The sequence below is a fragment of the Anopheles funestus genome, chromosome 2RL, assembly GCF_943734845.2.
Source record: "Anopheles funestus chromosome 2RL, idAnoFuneDA-416_04, whole genome shotgun sequence".
Classification (NCBI taxonomy): Eukaryota; Metazoa; Arthropoda; class Insecta; order Diptera; family Culicidae; genus Anopheles; species Anopheles funestus.
The window spans coordinates 27,306,350-27,328,772 of record NC_064598.1 but is presented as its reverse complement, the minus strand read 5'-3'; the positions used below and the strand labels follow the sequence as shown (position 1 = coordinate 27,328,772).

Here is a 22,423-nt window from a genome sequence, read left to right as displayed (position 1 = left end):
GAACAACATCGTGCGCGTCGTGACGCGTTGTGGCACCGGTCAGGCTGTGCTTTCCCGCAATGAAAATGGGGAATTTCTGACAGTCCGTACAAACGGTTCCCCGTTTGGTTGCACGCGCCTCCATCGGCCATCTGTGAACTTTTGCTAATTCAATCAGCCTCCGTCTGATGCGCACTATCGCAACATAATGAGATGGCTAGACGATTGTTCGGTTTGAAAAAAAAGTGTCACAGAATGTGGTTCCTGCGTGTAAGGACAGCAACAGCACGGGAACACCATCACCCGGGGGGAAAAAAGCGTCTCCAAAAAGGCAAGAGCTTTCAATTGCTAGCGCGTATGCAATTAATTGCTACTTTCCGTGCGCGGTCACGGCACGGTCCATGGCGCATTAATCTGCAAAAATTAATCTGTCATCTTGGGCTGATGTCTTAATTGAGCCTAATTACCACATTTGTGTCGACCGGTGACCCCTCTGACTGTCACTAGCCTGGAGTAGTCTTACTGGGGCTCCCGCATAGCACGCCCGTTCACATTAAGATCCTTTTTTTTTGGATCAAGTCTGACCCTCCCCAGTGTACCATCGGATATGCGCCCAACCCGACGATAGTCTCGACCGTCGGTTTACTAGAGCGCCACTTAAAATTCCAAACCATCCATCCATCCAGTTCAGTCCAGTCCTGGGGCCAGTGCCAGAGCGGGGAGTTTCAATATTTTACCGACCGATCGCGTCAGATTGGCCGATCGGCTTTCGGGCCGACCTTTCTCTTTCGCACCCGCACGATCCACAACCGGGCGACGATTGGTTGTGGTTTGCCGCGCCGGCCAAACACAATCAAACTGTCATAATTCAATTTAGCGTTCCGGCTACCAGGCAGGGCTTCTGTTTCTATTTCGTGGTCTCGATCCGAAAAAAACACATGTGCGTCAGTGTATCTTTGGCGGCATACACTCCCGTAGCAAAGGCGTTTGATTGCCGTTCCGCGCATGATTCGGCGGCACACAAACAAAACGTCACTCCGAACCAAACTGGCAGATAGTGGGGAGGGTGGTGTGGGGGCGACGATCGGCGAGGGTTGCGAGTGGGTGAGGGGAGGTTATTTTTTTTCGATGGGATGATCATATTTCGATGATCGCACCTTAGCCTTCACTTAAGCTTGCCAACCGATCGAATCGGGACGGGTGAGCCGAAAAACGGCGGTACGAGATAGAGTGGAAAAAACTATATTCAATTTCTAAGTAACCGAGCGAGACGGAGCGATAAAGCGAAAAAAGGAGAAAGGTAAAATTAAAGGCTTTTCTTAATAAACACATTAAAACAAATAAGTGCTCCTTTTCATTTTTGCTGTTGTTGTTCGGCGAATTCTTTTTTTTTTCTTGTTTCGGTGGCGCATTTGTGTGCCCTTGTTGCTTGTTGCTTGTTGAGGAGAAAATGACCATCATCTTTGAATTTCTCCGCCTTCGTCGCGCGCACCGGAGGGGTGGCGCGCTTCTCTAGTTAAAGATCCGATGTGCTCCAAATATAACCAGACGAGTGGCCATTAAGGGAAACACCACCGTACCGGTCGCAGGTTAATCCATTAAAAGGTTTTTCCTTTGCCGGTTGCCCCCGGTTGTGACCATCGCACGGTACGATCGTAGATAGTTCGACGTTGCGTACCGAGCCGCAAGAGATATTTCTGTTGTTTGTGCTTTTCTTTTCCAGGTTTGAACTTTTTTTCTTCGTGCGTATGGTTGTGTGCGGGATCGCGATCCTCCTTGCGTTTGAGTCTTTCTTCTCTATACACGGTTCGGGTGCTTGTTGCTGCGCAAGTCAGCCGAGACGTCCTTCCAGGCAGTTCGGAGACCTCCGGACAAGGAGGGACCGCTGTTCCGAACGTTCGTTGGTTCGAAAATTGCAAGCTCATGCTAAATAAAATCAAATTATGTTACAACATGCTTCACAAACGGGCGGCAGTTGTTGGATTTCGAGTAAAATTTTACGCTGCTATGCCATGTGCTTGAGGTCTGGCATGTGTGGTATGTGCACAAAGATATTTTCAAAACATGGTCCCAGATGTAGATTTTCGTTTAAAGAATGCACCTAAGAGACACGGTTTGTAGAAAGTGAATTTTTTTTGGATGGACTCAATGTATTCAATGTACTTGAAAATTAAACTAATTTAAACACTATTTTGACAGTTTCTAATTTCTATTCAGTACAATAAAATGAAAGACATTACGATCCTTAACCAAGTCCATCAAGAGAAGCCTTTTTTGATTTCTCAACACAAAACGAAACTCCAAAACGAAAAAGTCTATTCTATCAATAGCAATTTTTACGACAGCCTCATAGTGTTTGTTTTACGATTTTAACGTGTTCCACTTTCTGACTTGGGGTGATTTTTCCCCTCGTTTAAATTTCATCTTTTCTACTGTTTCTAAACAGTATTTATTTCTTTCGTTTTTTTTCATGTTTAGCCACACAATCACCTATACGCCAATACATTCGGGCTATTTCGGGGTTTAAAGCGTTCTAGGAATTGACAACATTTATCGCGATTGATTGTGACCACTTAAGGTGGCTAATAAAAAATCAAAATCTCTTTAACGATTGGAACCGGTGGCCACGAGCCATTTCCAGGTTTTTTGTTTGTTTCATTAGCTTATTTTTGTTTTTGGATAGGTTTTTGTTTGGTTGAGCAGTTTTCTGACGGGTAATAGTTAAGCTTATCAAGCGGACGCATGTGGAACACGTTAGATGAGTTTGACGATGGATCGTTAATTAACCTTCACTGCCCAGTAAAATGGTAAGGATTTGAAGACGAATCAAACGAATAGAAAAAAAAGAGACGAAAATCGAATTTGTTTGTAGTCAAAACGCAACATGAATTCTGGTTTGATCGTAACCAAAAATCACCCTGGTTGAAAAGGATGGAAAAAGCGAAAAAATCAAGGCAACGAGGAGAAGGTTTTTGAAGAGTTTAGTACGTTTTAAAACTCAAATTTTACGACTGTTCTATGTATGTGCGGTTGATAGTTCAATGAACAAAATAAAAACGGATCACTGGAACTACGAAGGTAAACTGAAGCATAGTGCGTGTGTGTGATTTTTTTGTTCTCCTTTTTAAAAACCACAGACCTCACAAGTAGTCAACTCGTTTGTCTATGTCACAGTGATGTGGGTGTAGTCTTACTGTACTGCCTAGTAAAGGTGTGCTAAGCATAAATCATCTCTGTTCGAATTCTTACTAACTACAAGGTTTGGTGCCTACCTCTACTGTAGTTATCATTGGCATCTACAGAATTGCAATGATTCAATATACGAATGTAATTGTCACATACCAATAGACCTTTACGAAATGGCAAAAATGGAGTAAAGAAAAGGAGCGAATCGTGCAACTACAGCCCATTGAGTCAGCCATGTGGTTCGGAACATAAACTTACCCCTGTCGCTTGCATATGTATGAGGAGTGTCGATCGTTTCCTGCGTTTAATGCGTTTTTAATGGAGCGCATACATACGGCGTTCCGTTTCCAGGGAAAGGTAGCGTAAGCTGCTTATAAGCACTACCCTCAGTACGCGTGTACAATCGAAGCTCGGTGAAGCTGTCGGTAGGCGAATCTAATACAGCACCGGAAGCGCTCTGTGTCAGTGGCCCATCCGAGCCCACCAACACCGGTGGGTAAGATAATCCGCATCAGATCAGATCGGATGTATCTCTTACCAGAGTACCGGAGGATTTACAAACCCTTGACACCGAATCGCCCTGCTAAGACGGAGTCCCATTGAGTGAAGTTCAAGCAGGGTAAGGATAGAACGGTACAACCCAAACCCAAAGTGTGTAAGCTTTGGGCAATTAAGCTTCTCGGGAGACACTTTGGGTGAAGATTTTTGCATCCTGCGGTGTTATGCTGGCGCCACTCGTCTGACAGCGTACTCCGTACATCCGTAACCCGAACTGACCACTCTCAAGTGGTCGATCGCTAAAGCCAATCCGGCCAATCGCTTCTTGGCATCCGAGAAGTTTGCAGACAGACGCATGACTACCGTTGCGGATTCGAAAAAAAAGGACTGACGCCGGGAAGGATCAACTCACCATGGGATACGGGTGGTTTGTATTTCTTCTCACTTCCACCGTGCCTGGGCATTATGCTATGTAAAAGGGGTGCAACGTTATGTTAAGTACCTGTGCGAAACGATCCCTCCATACCTGTGGAACCAGTATCGGTTTTTGCGGATATTCGCGATTTTTGTTTTGACCATTCGGGATGTGATCACAGGCACACACACACACGCATACCGGAGACCTGGTACATGTAATGAATATGGATCTTGTATATCACACCCGGACAGGTCAGTGGCGAAGAAGAGAAGACAGATTGCTAGATTGACGGTGCGAAATTGGACGACGCGATCGGTATGAAACGCATTCCACAACAGCGATGGCAACAGCGCTGGAACCGGTAATTCAAGATTCACTTGCAATTCAACGTACGAGCGTTTAAACGAGACTGCAACTATTGAAGCATAAGGTAGAATGTAGGAACGAATGCAAATGTGAAGAGGAAGAAGCAAATGTAAAAATGCCCTTATGTTTGCAGCATAAGATATGTGTGGATATTGCATCAAACCTTCAACTGAGAACTATTCGTAACGAGTTAATGGGGGGGAAATAGCAAGAGTTGAAGATGTAGCCATTTAATCAACACATTTTTTTCCTGGGGACTTTGTGTTGATTATGAGCGCCACCGAAGGTTTATATAGAATTTACATATTTTTACCTTTTTTGAGAACAGTTCCCTCCTCCTCGAGCTCATTGGTAGGCCCCCACAGGACGAAGGCGTGAACCGGCGAGTGCGCGATATTATGTACATACAACAACACAAATGGAGTATAGAGTTATAAAACAAGATAAAGACAGAAGAAAAACCACCCGGACCACCAAGCTCCACCTCGCGAGAGCCCAACTTTTTCTGTCTTTTGCAGGCTCCGTTGTTGAACACGATCGTCATGTTTTTTGCTGGTCTCGTGTTCGTGTTTTCTGGCGTACCCGTCGCTTAATGCCTGCTGTCCCACTTCATCTGCCACCGATTAAACTAATCGGAGCACTGGTTCGCATCTAGTTTGCCGTTTCTCGCTTGGCGCTCATTTATTCCATTCGTGGTTTACATTTTTCGGTGTGGTATGATTATCATTTTAATAATGTTTTTTTTCGTTCTTCATGTTGTTGTGTGTTTCTATGTGATGAGCCTTTACACTAGCATCTTATTATGAACCTCATTACGGTACAGGTAATCCGATGGAATTGGTTGCATTTTTTTGTTGTTTTTGCTCAAACGAGAAAATCTTATACAACAAATGAACTTCAATTTCTTCCGGTATGCTTTTGGTGATACTGATACACCAAGACAAAAAAGACAAGTAATTCGTGCTGCGATAAAAACGTTCAGAAATCTGCACAAAAACAACACAAGCCCTACATTTTGTGAACGAAAATGAACTCATCACTCACCTCCACACAGCAGCTGCGTGGTTCCATTTTTGTTTAGACCCTCGAGGCACGAAAATGGGAGCAAAACAGGAACGGAAAGGAAGTAAACGTCTTAGGACAAGTGGAAGCATAGAATTACACAAAACGGAATACTTCCGAAGTTTCTTCCCCATCGTCAAGTGCCTGCAATGCCGGAAGGCAGAATGGCCCTAACCTTCAACCTTCCGAGCTTTGAAGGTAAAGGACTCTAGGTGTATCGTGGGTGTGTGAGTGTGTGTGTGTGTGTGTAACTTGGTGCAGGTGAAATTGGTTGTAATTATGTAAAATGATTATTATAAATAATAATTACATCCAATCCTCCGATGCTGCCGAGATAAAGAACGCACAAGTGGGCAAGCGTTCTTTATTTTTTCTTGTTTCATTCCAGGAACTTTCGACCAGCGCTCGTGGCCTTTCCTTGCATGGATGATGCGAAAGGAAGAAAAAGGCATCCCAGCGGAAAATTGGTACACAGTTTTCTATCTTTTCACCGCGAGCCTGCCGGCTGCTGTTGACAGGGCGAATGGGTCGGTTAGGAAAACTTGAGCAAGAGAAAAAAAAAGTTGGCACGAAAAGGAAAAAAAGCACTTCAACAAAGCCAAACAATTTTTGTAACGCTCGCTTATCGCGATGGCAGGGCAGGGCAACTACACTCGGCAGGCTGATTTAGATTACGCGCACAGAAACAAATTATTCCCCGTTATGCCGGAAGCTTGCGGAAGTGATTACTGCTGGTTGGATAAACTGTGGGGAGTGTTGAAACAACAACCAAAAAAAATTAATTTGATTTTGCAATCAAGTTGCCAACATTTTTGGGTGAGTGTACAAGTTCCGGAGCTTGTCCACAGTTGATGTTTTGGTATCGATGGAAAAAAAATGTTAGCTTTGTATTGCTTACGCCCTTACCTCTGACCCTAACGTTCTTCATCCATTTGTTCTCATTACACCATCGCGGAGCTGTCACAAAACGGGTAAACACATCGATTCCTTCGAAAAGAGGAACACAACACTTTCAACAAAAGTTGTATCCAATTTCAATAACAAAAAAAAAGCTGTGACGCCTAAGAAATATTGTTCTCAAACAAAAACCTTTTTAACAGACACAAAAGCTTTGGTAGAAGAAAGAACCAAGTTGAAACCAACAGTGAATGAGTTCCAAACATTGAACAAAAGGTCAACAGAATAAATCAGTAAAATTTATAATTTCGGTACAGCCAAAGACCCAAGAATCCTTTCTTTTTCTTGGGGTGTCAGTGTTGTTAAATGGTTGAAATGCACACACCATCCTGCCCATTATCGACCAGAAGCGCATTTGGAATAAGATCAAAGTGTCAAAAGAGGCGCAACAAAATCATTTAAAATAGGTTCAAAATGTAGTTCAGCTCAGTTCAAAGGGTTCTGTGTTTTTTTTAAACCCGGGAAACAATGGTGCAGCATATTTTAAAGATCATCGCCTTTGTGCGTCATTCTCGACAATTGACACATCATTCGAAAAAAAGGGGCTGAACTGAAGTTGAAAAATTTTCCCTGAAAACGCGTAACGCTCAGCCATCTTTCGGCGGTGGCCATTTGCAGGAACTGGCCATTGTTTGCGGTGATATCCTGCCGCTTTTACGCACACCAAGAGCTAGCCAGACCTTTCAGAAGGTCATTCAGTACTGTATCTAAGTTATAAATTAGTGCCCCATAGTGGGGGTAGTTTAGCGAACTTACCGTTGTAAAATGGTGGCGATTCTGGTCTTCTTGCTTCTCCGCCGCGTTTGTTTCATAAGGACCCCCTGCCGAGAATGAAATAAGAACGAAATTATAACCAGGTGCTACGGTGCAATCACCACCTCGGCTGCCGGTTTGCTAGTGCCGGTGGAACTGCGTGCAGGAAGCGATGTAAACGGAAGGCCCGAACCGAACCAATACACAACTGTCAACCCTCGGTGCGGGACGGCTCGTAAGCTGCTGGTCGATGCGTTTGCCAGGTTAAAGAAGCCGAGCGCTTTTTTGACCCCATGCGGCGATCGTATTATATTGAGAAATTTATCGTTATTTGTGTGCCTTGAGTTAAGCATCGTTTTGTTGGGTGCGATGAAAAGCCGGGGGTTTAGTGAGGGGTTTTTATTTGTTTAATATTGCGCTTCTCAGAACGATCGGACCAGAAAAAGGGGTTTGAGAGGGAGAAGTTGAATAAAAAATTGGATTTTTCCTTCTTACGATTGTTATTAATAAACTTCGAAATTCATTGCTGAATGAAGCACTGAAAAAAAGCAGAACACTCGTTTGTAGTTTGAATGGGAAGAATATCATATTTTGTTTAACCGTTTTCAAAACACATAACGATGAAAGAGCTGTACGATTGCTGCAGCGGATGCTGTCTGTATGCAAAACGGGTCGCTAAATTCCTTTTTTTTTCGCTTCGCCATTTTGTAAAAATCAAGTCATTGACATGCAGAGGGAACTTCCGAACTGTCCTTCCCATTCCTGGTGGGTGCTGGGGAACATGTGTTCGGTAATACATTTCTTCATTTTTCTCACGCTTCTCTGTCGTTTATGGTTCTCCCCAAAAATTTGAAACTCCCAATGGTGGTTGTTTTATTTTCGCGCGCGAAGGTTTCGTTTCCTTTCCCTATGGCACCAATCAGTAGACGAAATCTGCCGACGAAAGACCCATCGGATGGATTTCATGTTCGTACACCTACCACCCCTTTTGGCACCTTTTTCGGTGTTGGATATGGGTTGTCCACCCTCCACAGGAAGGAAGAACTGGGACAACACGACAAAACAGCACCCGGGAACCAAAAATAAAAAAAAAAAAATAACCAAACGAGTAATAATGCAGAAAAGAAACATAATTCATAAATCAAGCACACGTAATGAATACGCAACCGCAAAAGGAACAAAAGGAGCCCGTATGCTGGGAATGTGAGTTGGTCTTCTTTTTTTTTGTTTGGTGATTATTTCTTGATGCTAGTTTCACATTTTGCTCGAACCGCGAAAAAAAGCTGCCGACATTGGAGTTGTAATATTTGGCACCTAGGAGATGTCAAAGCAAACTACCAAAAATAAGAATGGTTGCCAAAAAAAAACGAAGAACAAAAATCCCATAAGTCACCCCCCAAAGGCTTTCCTGGCTTTCGAGCATCGTAGAGCCCGTTTCGGGACATTATGGAAAAGCCAAGACGGAGTGAAAAAAAACACTCCCGCACGCACATTCACACGCATGCCGACGGTGCCGAGAGTGGTGGAGGTTCTCATAATTTATCAATAATTTATTATTGGCCGCGCGTACCGCTTGACCGGTTGAACCGGCCGTATGGGAACAAGCAAGGTTCCCTGTAGCCATTTTCGCTAGGCTTCGCGAGAACGACGCGCAAAATGTCGAACGGAATAAATTTGCCGCCGGCCGTGCGACTCATAATTCTTTGTCCCTGTCCACCCTTATTCCTTCCACCCTTCCAACGGTGGATTATGTGGAGTGGAGCAGACAGATGTATACATACTCCAACGGGATAATAGAAGGTGGGACAGTTTTTAAACTCCACCCAAGTATGTGTGAAATGGCTATCGAATTTTAAAGTAAAGAAGCAACAAAATAACCTCCCCGAAAAGCTTACCAGACATAGGCGTGAAAATGGTACTAGGAGAGGGCAAAAAAAACCCAACACACGTACCAGCCTGTCTGTGAAGGTGTCAATTGATGGTTTGGTTATGAATTTTAATGTGTTCTTGTAGCATGTGGCCCGTATTGATGCTCCATCTTGGAACCCCTTTTTATGAAAACCCGCGGACAGTGTTGCGAGAATCTTTCCCATTGCAAAAAAAAAAAACGCCGAGCGTTCGTAGAAAATGAATTTAAAAACGATTAATTGAAAGCTGTTGCACTGTTCGTTGCAAACAAAATTGCAACATCAAACAAGATTCTGGGAACTTTTCGGATGCTTTGAAATAGAGCCTTCGCTGGGGAGGTTTTTTTTATTCATTGATTAAGTCCTGCATGCATCATATTTGCACAGTGAGCGCCATACAGATGGGCCATACGGCAAACGACATAAGGGAGAAATGCGGTTTTTTCTTTGCCGAATGGCATGCCCAGAAGTGGAGACACATTTCTTCAGAATGTTAACATCCTACTGATGGAACGCTCCAAGGAAAAAACAAAACAACGAAACAGCAACAAATGATACACCCCTTTGAAGGGTAGCGCGCTCTCATTTTTCATCTTCATTAATTAGTTTCGTGCCGCTCCGTACACCATAAGCCACGGACAAATGGAATGGTATGGTAACGATAGTAAGCAAGCTAGCAAAAAAAAAGGAGGCAACCGAATGCAGCCGACAAAGGCGACAGAACATAATCTCTCGATGTCTGGCGCTCAATTAATTCATTAAATATTTACATAATACGCCGTGCCCTTTTAGCCGGGGGCGGAAGGGCGCAACGAATGCGCACGCTGATGTGTGCAGAAATGCATTGCAGACCGCGCGATGTGGCGCTTGACCGAATCCGCTTCACACTGGTGACCGTCACAATTGGTCGGGTTTTGCTCGCGCGCGCGCGCGCCCCCTGATCGAAGAAGAAATTTTGCAGCAGCAGTTCTGTGTGCATTCTCGGCATGGTCTTGGGTCAGCAGACGACGCGTGTGACCTCCCGCGTGGCTGCAAAAATTGCATACCAAACTACGTTCGTGCGTGCGTGCGTGAGTAAAATAAAGCGAAACAGAGAGAGAGAGGAAGAGAGACATGAGTCTTTTCCCTCCAGTCCCCCCCACAAACAGCTACAACTTCCCCCTTTTAACAGTAGGGCCTATTATTTTATTAGCTTCATTTTGGGGTATTTATTTTATAATAACACACAGATGTTTATTGCTTAATGTGCGGTTTCGATGTGCGAGCGCATACGCTTGGCACCTACGCAATGGGGTGCGCGAGTGTTCCGACTCGGTACGCGATCGATAGCGTGACGTGCCCAACGCAAGTAGCAAAAAAACCTCCCAACAACTACGCAACACCACTGTATGCGTTTCTTACCACGCGCTCATCACTTAATGCTAATGGCGACTGGGAGCGCAATGGGAGAACGAGCGAGGACACCACAACACGAGTACGTTTCTTCAGCAATCAGCATCGTTTGTAAAAGAAGAAAAAAAAAAAACGACACAACTATACACGCCAATCTAACCGAAACGACAAAATGCATCTCGGTTGCGATTTAAATGGTGGTGGTGGGTCGTTGTTGTGCGCCTTCCATGTTGAATAAAGGCAACCGTCCCCGGTCCTGCACACAATTGCACTTTGCATGAAGGTAATTGTCAATTGTTTGCTGTGCATAATATTTCGCGGATACTATTTGTGTGTGGTACAAAAGCAAACCCACGGCAATAGTTGCAACGGCAAGCAGTACACCGTATGGTCAGCAATAAAAAATGGCTCCATGGAATGTAAACTTTTGGTCCCTCCGCAAAGGATGTCTGGACGTAAACTGGACAGATTGGATGATTGGAAGTTTAAAAAGGTTTGATGATTTGATGAATTTCAGAAGCTGCCTATATAGCTGTAACGATCTATCAGGCGTGGTAATCGTATCCTTCCACACTACTCACACAAATCCTTGGGGTAATGGTTCTGACGACTTGCTAAAGGTAATAAGTTTACTCCATTGCACGAGACTTCCACGCTCACACGTATTGGCGGGTTCTCGGGTTACAAGACACAACCGACCTGCAATTCAATTCCTCACTAGTCTCGCGTACGAAGGGATAATAAAAGCTTAAAAGCCCCATTTAAAGACTACAACTGATCGACACGCTACTTCACACCTTCCACGATCGGTCTGCGGTAACGATGCGTGTGTGCAAGATTGACCGGTCATTTTCCGTAATGAATCAAAAGCCATGGGCATTTTGCCTGTGAGATGTGTGTACGTACGAGCTCGACTTTCAACTGCACCTGGCGCATACATTCATTTTGACACTTGTGTAGTGAGAGTTGCAAAAAAAAATCGGTCGCAGCGAGTCGCATTAAACGGGTGCACCCGTCGTTCGGTTTTTGGGAGGCAATGGTTACGATACGCCAAACCTTACCACCTATTTATCGCAGCTCGTTGCATAACGATGCCAGGCATCTCGTTTGAAACCAGGGAGGGAAACCCGGTCCTTCTGGGTTTGGGCACTCTAACGAGTATTACGAGGTAAAAGTCAAGTCCGAAATCCAGCTAGAAAAGGCCATTTGTGTCGTTCAGTTCTTGCCTTCCAGTGGGTTCTCGTGTAGGCAGTCGACGGTACCGCGTTGCGTGCTGATACGTTTACAGGTTTCATTATAATAAATGTTTGGTAAGGTGTTTGATTTTTGAACTGCATGCAATGCACTTTTGCACACCAGCAGAGCACTATTGCACAGTTTGGTACAAGCGGTCCGCAAAAGTATCGCCATTAGACATCCCCAGTAACGCCCGGGCGGGTGGAATTGGTTGGGCAGGAAGTTAGCAAAACGTAACTCTCCCATCAAAACATGGAAACCGGATGGACAGAAGTATGGTCAGATTTGGTGTGGTTTGAAATCCGACAACCATCTCAACCCCTCGGGGGATGAACCATTGTGCTACAGGGTGAGCAGGCGTGAAGGAGGGACTTAGAAGCGCCCGGGCAAGAGTGACTCGTTTGTCTATTATTAAGGTTTTTATTACTTAATTCTACTGCTGATGCAGTTTAGCCTGCAACTAGCCGGCGGACATGTATATAGAGATATCGCGCTACACCCAACACTACTGTGAAGTTTTGTTTCGCAAAAGCCGGAGGAGCCCTTGGAAGTACTCAAGAGTACAAAATGGCACTTTTCGCTTCGTCGGCGGGGATGCAAATCGCGACGGTAGGGGATGGCGATGCTTTTGTTGAAAGGTGCTGCAAGAAGCAAGCTGGGTGGAACATGGCCCCTAATGCCCCTGTGGTAATGCGCCCAATCGCCCAATAGTTGTTTAGCCGTCGCTGGACCAATGTCTGGTGGCGTTGTTGGTGTCGTAAATGGTGGGTGCTCTTTGAATAAGTCTCGAACCGCGAATCTGCCCATTTGGTAGGTACGGGGTGTTGCAAAATGTGGTTTCACTTGCATTGAATTATTGTTTAATTAGATAACCTCGGGGCCCTTCGTGTTACCGCCCTGTTGTTACATGGAGATCCTGTTCTTGTTGGGCGTTGTGTTGTGCAATTTTCAGGTTACGAAATAAGGAGAATTCGTGATATTTTGAGCATTATATGCACTTTTTTGTTCTCTTCTTTTTCTAATATTCAACTCAACTGTACTGCCCATCCTTTTAATGTACACGATTAGTCTGATTAATCGATTTTTTGTTAAGGCATTCAATGTACATTGCCACATCCCAAATGCGCATGCTTCAGGGTTTGGATCGTTCATAAAGGATCAAAAGCAACAAACAGCAACAACAAAAAAGGCAGACATTGAATGTTGTACCTCATTCATACATACACACACATGAGCGCCCAATCCACACTCACACCGGGACAACGCTTCATTGAAGCGCCAGCCGTGGCCAATTTATGGCCAACGGAAGGAACACTTCCATCTCAAACGACAACCGATAGAAATGCTGACGATGACGACGCTGATGGCGATGAACGGTGGAGAATGTTTCGGGACAAAAAGGAATTAACAAGCAGCCGCGCAGAGCATTAAACGGCCACGGGTGGTTCATTTCGTTCTGCTCCAATATGTACCCGGGGTGGGGGGGGGGGGGGGGAAACCTGGGTGGAATGGGCACCAGAAACCGGGGCCCGGGTGGAATGGATTATTTATGCTTATGAACAAACGACATCCTCCTGTTATGTTGATTTGATGTCTGAATTGTGACCTGCTTCCGTCCGGCCGCACGGTATAGGGCCCGCTTCGTGTACTCCCATCGACTCTGAAGACTCTGAAGTATTGTGCTCCTGGCAGATGGAATTTCCTTACGATGAAGATGAGGCGAGAGAGAAAGAGAGAGGAGTGAAGAGAGGAGGGAAAGGGAATGGAAATAACACGGATCCGCTATCCACCGTTCAATGAAGGGACCACAAGCAGTCGAGCAAGTCGAGCGTCGATAGGAACGACCAGAAAAAAAACGAACCAGAACATAAATAAAATAAATCAAACCGATTCGATCGCGATGAAATCAAGCTGATTAAAGTGATTATCACGTGAGACACACGCCACCAACAGTGCGCGTACCACCAACTCTAATCGAAAGGGGAAGCCCGGAAAGTTCCCCTGATCGTGTGGAACGATTTGACCAAAGGTACTGGGAATAATTCGATCGCTCAATTCTCTTCCTGCGCACCTGACGGCGCGAGCGATCGAGTTGTGGCTGTTGGGTCGATTCGGCGCGATCTCCTCCGCAACGGTTTGGCTTACAACCATCTTAAATCATTCACCGTAAGTGCATGTTTTAGGAAACGAGTTAAAAGCATTAATATAACCCCCTCAAAAAAACAACCATCCCAAAATCTCGTCATTTCGTCAAGCACCAAAGGGTCTGGTTGCAGCGAACAGAAACGAGCAAATGATAATTATTCATCATTATCGTATCGTTCATGTCGTGGTGTATTTTTCGGTTTCCCCTTGCCACTTCCAGCCTTACCCAAAAAACCGATCCCTTGCCGGGCGATGAGATCCACGTAAGATTATTGCTATTATTATAAGCTACTTATGAATGAAGATCTGAGATGAAACATTCTTCGATCTCGAACGCGGAACGTAACTGCGTAAAGTTGCAGTTCCAAAAAAAAAGAACACCATTCCACCGGTTTTTCATGTGTTTTCTTTTTGGTCGAAGCGCTCTCTCTCTCTTCTTCGCTTTTGCAGAACCTCAAAAGCCAGATGTGATAATTGAGCCTGATTTGAGGTGGTAATTGATTTAAATTGTAAGACGATTAACTCCGTTCCTTTGCCGTTTGAAGCGTGTTGTACAACATCGAGTCGTACGCCACGAAACGGCCGCCAAGTGGCGAACGTCTTCGTTAGGATCTCCTGGCAACGTCTGGCAACCGCAAAAGATTGTCAATGAAAGCGCACCGGTGTTGATGGTGGTAAGCTGAAGAAATTCATTCATCGAAATTTTGATTGGACCGAAAGCTAATTTGATTAACCGAACCTCAACTGATAGAATACTTCCACTCACAAAAAAAAAAAAATAAAATAACTCTTGATCGTATTTGATCCAATTCTGTTACCATGAAAGCATCTTCATCCGGAAAACTCGGGCAACCGCGGAGACGTTCGGTGAATGGGGACCAATATTCTACACATTTCATCACCCAAAAACCCCCATATACCGTACGGTGTTCGGTTAACACACGTCGGTTAAGTATCATTAAATAATTGACTTACCCTAGTGCCTCGGCTGTCCTGCATCGACAGTGCGCGGTATTAATTTGCCACGAAGCATGTAATTTGTGATGGTTTTTGGGCTATGGTGGTTTGCGTGGTTTTGTGGTTTGGTACGGTTTACACCTCGTACGGTGAGGATTTTGGACCTTTCTTCGTAATCTGAATGGTGCATGGTGTTGGCTGTTCGATCTGATGGGATTCGATTAATCTGACACCTTTTGAGGGCTGGAGACGATCCGGTTGGAGTCGGCGCGAGTGGTCGATATCGATTTGAGGTGTATTGAGGTGTATTTAAGAAGCGGAAAGGTACAACAAGTCAAGAAGCGCAAGGGACATTGAATGAACGTACGGAAATGTTTGCTGACGTATGGTACAAACAGCTACGTCCGGAAAACGGGGGGCATTTAATGGTTCATTCCAATCATCCACAATTCTTCAATTATTGTACCGTCTTCGTTTACCAGATCGTTCGGCATTCGAGGAAAAACATATGGCCAATAAAAAGAATGCCGAGTAGAGGAATGTTAACTTATGTTTATTTTAGATATCCGGTAAGAAATAATTGATTTCTTGAGAATATTTTTTTTTGAGAACCCAGTTTTTTTTCGTACATACGTTAGAATCCGTTGTTAACTTCCCAACTGTGATTGATGCGATATTAGCTTAGTAGCATAATTTTAATTATCTCTTCCTTGTCAAAATTATTCATATTATTCAACATGCTTTACAAACAATCACTATACATCTTTAATGTTTAAAAATCAAACTTCAAACCACCCAGAAGGAGGTAAAAAAAACTCCCTCATTCCTAACAGCCATAAGAAACACTTTGTTCGCCGGTGGCACACAGTTTGTCCGCTCATGAATCATGAATCTAATTCAATTCAAATCAAGTCAAGTGACCAAACTGCGCCGAAACAGCAGATATCACGCTTTGTCGATCGGTGCGATCCCATCAATCAAATTTGCGGCAGCGACACCGTTTTCCTCCATTTTTCCATTTTAACAAGTTTGGCAAAGTTCTTCAATGAACTGTTCTGGGGAAACGCGGAAAGAAACAGAAAAGCCTCAAATAAATATATATTTTTTTCGTGTGTCTCACACAACCAACCACACAGTCTACACAGAAGCTGTCCATTTCGTTCCCGAGATGAGGTACCGTTCCGTTTTGTCAATGGTCAAAAAGGGATTCCAGTGATTCTACCACGACTCACAACAGCCTCCACGATCACACTTTTCACTCCATTATTTATTGGATTTTAATAATTCATAAATAAAATCAATAAATCTGCAACTCGCACAGCCCCTTCCTACCCCAAAAACATCGTACCTGGGTTTTGGTTTTCGTTTTGTGCGATGTGTTTCATCAACAAAAAAACGCACACAAGACCACCGCCCCAGTACCAACCAATCCGACCGTTTGAGGCTGTGAAGAAACGAGAAATCATAATGTAATAAATTCAAGAATTCCAGGAGGTCGAACTGAGCTCCCCTTCTGGGACCGGTGCGCGATGAAACGGGGCGCGAAAATGGCACCGGGTTTTGCAACGGGAACGGCGGCTTTGTCAACACTACCGCAGGCGTTCACCATCGGGATCGGCCAAAAAAAAATCCACGCAAGAAGAATGGCTGGACCGCCACTAGAAAAGGGACATAAGGAACGGGGGAAGGAACATATTTCCAAGAAGCGACACGGCGACGCTTCGGCTGCCAAAGTCATGTTTGACGCACGGTTTTGCGCTGTGCCATAAATCGGAACAGACACTGTGGCGTTTTGGTGTGTGTGTGTGCGTGTGTGTATGTTTCGATGTGGCAGGACCACACAAACCTGCACCAGGGCTCGAGAATGGGTTGGCCGCGCGCATAAACGAACCCGCCGCATAAAGTGAACTGGACAAACATTACGCGCAAAACAAACGAAACAGAAGAAACAACCCGAAATGACAAACAGAAACAATTCATACAGGAATCGCTACACAGCATAATGTATTGCACATGGTACAGAAACAAAACAAAAAAAAAATCGAAAAGAAAACAAAAAGGAAAACATCACAAATACGAAAACCGAACGCATACGCGAAAAGTAAAACAAACAGATAAGACAAAACGCATGGCGTGAACGTCCAAACAAGCGGTCTTATGATATGGGGATATGAAACACAAAAAAAAGGATGAAAGAAGAACCTAAACGAATGGATGCACGAATAAACAACAATGCAGTCGCGCGAATCATATAAAATGTAATAAATAAATAATAAATTAAATAACTGACCGCCGACGCTGTAAAGCGGCACAAGGTGGTTTGTAGGAATCGAAGCAAGGGTAGGCGGAGGCATGGAAAATAAATGGCACCATGAAACAGGCTTGAAACAGTACAATGATAACGACACTTCTGCGCAAAAGGGACAAAGTTAACGCAAAAAAAACACTACAATCCTAGCCTGGCACGGAACGCCACGACGCGAGTGCATCAAGTGCTGGCGTTTTTTTTTCCTTACCGCCAGCCAAGAAACTATCAGACAGATGAATTTTTGATTTGATTTCACAGGACGCGTTTCAGCGCGAACGAAACATACCGTGCAAGCTTGACTTTACTGCGAATGGATGGTGAATTCGTCGCAGAAAAGGAAGGAAGGAAAGAAAAACAAGACTAACTCAACATAAGAGAATTATGCATCAAAATTTATGATGCGATTTCTCCGCGTGCCGACTCGCGCTGAGGTGACGTTCAAACAGTAAGGTTAATAGATTTAAAAAATAAACGAAAGAAGCGGTGGGCAAAAAAAACGTTACAACGAGCTGCGCTAAAGAAAAACGACATACCAACGCTTGATCACTCCTTTGATCGGAATCGATCTCATCGCACATAATACATGTGTAAGCGATAGGGTTTATTGTTAACGAGACAGGTCTCAGATAGCGTGGAGTGTCTGTACCTTGTTGGCTTTTGCGTTACTTGCGGGGTGGGTACTATTTTTGTCCTCTCCGCTCCCCTCTCTTACTTGCAGATGATCATCAACCAGCTTATGATCGATATCGAACCCCGATGATGACGATCGGTGGTCGGCCGTCTTCCATTCCTCTTGATCCCACCGGTCTGGGGCAAACGCGAAAAATGTTTCGCGACAGAAGCTGCAAAAATGAAACGGGCTTCTGGGTGGATAAAAACAAACATACGCCAACAGTCAATCGTAGTCCATTTATCATCGCAAGCTAACGAAGCTGCGAGACAAAGTTTCGAGCCACCGTTGCACGTTGGAAGGTGGATGATAAACGCGCGAGTTGATTATGGTTTCCTATTACCTCCGGGTCCGCTTGACGTAGACTTGGGAGAAGCAGGAACAGCAATAAGAGAGCTGTTTTTTTTTGTGGACCGTTTGTTTCAGGCATTCTGATGAAAAGCTATGCAATTCGTTTGCTGGCGCGATGCATTGATTTCCGAAGGCTGTAGAATAATATTGAAGAGAATTTTCATGAGACACGTTGGCAAATATTTGAACCAAAAATCAAGTCCATCATCGTGCTGACCATGGTAACGATTGGGCTAGCAAATTGCAACGCTCAAGATGTCATGAAGTGGATCATGCTGTTTTTGTCATTTCTTGCCAAATGCCCATCCAACGAAACCTTGGGAAGCAAAGCATCGAAGTTTGACATGTGATTAAAAATTTCCGCTGCATCAAGCGCGAAAGGATTGCGCCACCGACGCTGTTTGCGTGTGTTTCTGCAAAACGGGTGGTGAAGTGTGATTGGGTAAATTTATGAATTCCAACCATTCCCAATCTAACCGAATTGGGGATCATGAAAGTGTATGCGTTTTTTCATCTTCCTCGCCTGCTTGTCAGAATTCCATGATCGAAGCACAATAGCCGGTACCGATGAGAACCAATTTGGCGTTGTGGTGCGGGAACGATCACGCATTGTGTTTCACATCGAACTAGCTTCATGCGCAACAGTCTTTAGAATTCTTGACAAAACTCCAAAAAAGGTGTCCAAACGGACGCATCACGAAAAGGGCGTCGGGATGACACGCTGATCGGTACTATTGATATTTGCTTTATGGACCATGTTTTGTATCATTTGATATTTGGGAATAGTGCAAACAGTACAAGAAAACGGAACGATCACGAACTACCCCGTCTGTGTGTCCCGAAAAAAAACCGTATAACACTATCATAAAATCGATGTCATGAAGTGTCAAAATTTCGATACACAGTTTGTATCGCTTCCAGGCTGTAGATAATTTATTCACCAATTCACCATAGATTCTCAAGCCGGCCAGGGTATGCTAGAAAACCGAAACAGGAACACTTTGTTCCACTTTTCCCTATCGTAACGTAATGTTCATGTCTAACGAGCTGCGCACATTGTTCCTCTTCCGATCAATTTGTTAATTTCCGCCGAGCGACAGTTATCTTAAAAATGCGTTAAATATCCTTCCATTACGTTCGTCCCGGTTAGCGGCTCGCAATCGCCGTGACGAGAAGAAGGCAATGCCGCGTTTGGAAGTTCGGAAAACGGAAAGACACAAAGCGTTGGTGGTGGGAAAATGGTACAAACAAGAATACAAAGAAGAAGAAAAAACAAATTTCCACCAGAGAAAGGTGAGCTTCGCGTACAGCAGGGAAAAGAAATGAAGGGGACACAGAAAAAAAACGTCCCAAACTGTGTGTCGCACGCGGTCGCCAGTGTGTAGTGTGAATGTCGGCCATGGTGAGCCGATTTCATCAGCATATTTTGGTAATAATCCCACTAGCACCCCTGCCGGGTCGATGGAAATTCTGCTGTGCCCCGTCGCTACTACCACGGTGAGTGACCGCTTGTGAATCGATAAAACGTCCACTATCACATCATTTGCCTGTTTGGTGAAGGAAAATGCTGCGTGTTGGTTAGTGGATGCCATTTTTACCCCTCCCCAACTTCCTCGCCTGTTTCTGACAACCGTCGAGCGTGGAACCGGGAAACAAATGAATACCGTTGCCATCACCATTGAAAATGGAGTAAAACATAACCTATTACAAATTGATACTTGGCCAGCACATGGGTTACCGCCCAGCCGCGCCACCAATGGGATGGCCTTACAGCAGCCTGGAGTACCGGGTGGAGGACCTGGTGGACAACAATGTAATGAAAAATTACACTCGAAACCGCCGTCCTCAAAGGTACAATGCAAAACAAGGGAGTGAGAAAGAGAGCTGTCCAACGGAGCATATTTTCCGTGTGCTTTCCATTCCCATCGGGTAGTAGACGTAATACAATTTCCATGCTTTGTGCGTGACGTTTTCGTTTCTACGACTTTGGTCTCCGACAGCTTGTAGTTCCCGTACCAAACCTTCATTGCAAAGGTTTGGACCCTTGGAACCTTACCCTCGCCAGTGTCGAATGTAACGGTTCGGTAGGTTTGCTTTCGTGCGTCCGTTTGGCGGTCAGTTGATCCTTCACCAAGACTGGTGATAATTATATCTACACAACTACACTCTTAGTTCGAGAACTGTTCTGAATACCCTTGCCGAAATGGCCAGTAAAGGTCTTTGCCTTTAAAGTTACTAATTGTAATAGCTGGAGACCAGAAGCTGCTCCTGAATGGGTTTGAGAGCTTGGAAAGGTTAAACTTGTTGTTTGCTATAAACAGGGCTTGCGATGTAAGGTATCCAACTTGCAGCCATTTCTGGATATGGTCCAAGTTGAACTGGAATGTGTTGCGGTAGATTTGGAATCCTTCTTTCTACAGCTTTTGATTTGGAATACTTTGCAAATGTGTGAATTGAAAATTCGTTTGCACAAAATGGATTCTTGTTCGCAAGAGTTTGAGGAGGTGCGAAGGATTCCAGAAATAACTAGACGAACTTCAGGTATAGCTTTAAGTTTTCCAATTTATAAGGTTTTCAAGTTCAAGTTCAGAGGCATTTCTTGATTTAGGCCATTTGGCACTAAAAACTCCATGTTGGAAGTATAACAATTGATTTCTGCTTGAAGAATTCTACAAACTGTGAAGAATTCCACAACTACTTATACACATTTCGATCTCAACGTGTAAAGAGTCCAGAAATGGCTTCAACTGTGCTTAATAAACTCGAAACCCCTGTAAATGTAATCAACCGCTCCAGGGAGGCAGTCAGGCCACCAACACTTTGCAATGCGAATGCAAGACGTCGCTTTTCCCTTTCCACAGCCGTGTGGTTGTGTTTGTGCTTTGTTTTGATTTCGGCATTCTCGCTTCCTATTAACATAAATTAAATAAAATAATGTAATGTATATCAGTTTCGATTTGAGTACGGGAACACACACACACACGCTCCCTTCGGTGCGTTTGGCTTGGCCTTAGCAGCCTTAGTTCCCCTTTTAGTTTGGCCTAGTTTTCTTCACTCCTTCCCGGCTCCCGAACACTCGTGCCACGGCGCTAGACTCGCAAAACGGCACGTTTCGTGGTGCCCCATTGCGTTTGCGTTCGTTCCGTACCCGAGCAGTAGTAGTCCATTATTATTAATCTTACTCCCGGTGTTGAGCAACATTTTTCACCTTCCCTGCCTTTTGGGGGGGGGGGGGGGGGGGGGCGAATGGAGGGTTTTTTTTTTCAATGGATGTGTCATACCATGAGCCCACCATCTTGCAACACGCAACGTACTTGGGCGAAGTGAACAGAAGTCTACACGTGCTGTGCTGGTTTCGGATCCTGTAGGAGTGTTAAAACAGTTAGATCGGCTTATCAGCGATGGGTATAAAATTTTTAACTAAAACAAACAAACAACCATTCATTTACCGCATGCCATATTTGAAGCCAACGTGTGGGAATGGGTGGGAACGAGTTCTTGAGATTGATTGCATTGTTTCCTCTTGTGGGATGGCAAAACGGTAGGATCTGAACACTTTGAATACTTATGCTTGTTGTTTTACATCGAGAATCAGATTTTGCTAATGAAAAACTCTGAAGCGTACGCGTTTAACACATTACTCCCTTAACTAATAGTATTTTTACTTTCCGTTACACCTTTAGCAAATGTTTCACACACATTCCAACATCTTGTTCCATGCTTCCTGCCGAATAACGAAAAAACCACCCTTTTCTAAACATCTCTTTATCGGGCAATCAAAGAATCGGAAATGAAGCGTTTAGAATTTTCACTTATCTCGTTCGATTCCATCAGTTTTCCCCTTCAGGAAATCCCTGCTGATACAATTGTTCACTAATCGAATGATATCAACCGGGGTGTCCTTGCTGTTCAACTCTACTTAACAGAGAGACTCTCTGGATTCTGTGTGGATTTTAATGACCCGAGTTTTCGGCGCCATCTTTCGCGACCGAGCTCAACTATCGATTGAGCCGTTGGGTAAATCTTTTCCCTTCGGCAAACAATTTCAATTGCTACAATAAACTTGAACCCTGTCGTAATGCAAAATGGGCAAAAAAGGGGAACCAAAAAAAATAAAACAAATAAATGTGATACATACCCGCTTACCCGCTTCATCACTGTTGGTGAGATGGATTTTCTGGTGGTTTTTTAATTCCCGTGCGTTAAGCGACGATTTCTGGTCGCTTATCTTACCCGGT

At 44.4% G+C, this 22,423-nt stretch overlaps 1 protein-coding gene and 1 long non-coding RNA gene across 9 annotated transcripts in view; one reads left to right on the top strand and one right to left on the bottom strand.

The window, feature by feature from the left end:
• Positions 1-22,423, top strand: part of LOC125765310 (GATA-binding factor C) — a 102,077-nt gene that overhangs the window by 16,647 nt on the left and 63,007 nt on the right. The gene's annotated exons all lie outside the window — the stretch shown is intronic.
• Positions 568-22,423, bottom strand: part of LOC125765357 (uncharacterized) — a 130,595-nt gene continuing 108,739 nt past the window's right edge. The window contains exon 3 of the long non-coding RNA XR_007418545.1: positions 568-7,287. This is a non-coding gene — a long non-coding RNA (uncharacterized LOC125765357). The remainder of the gene's footprint in view (positions 7,288-22,423) is intronic.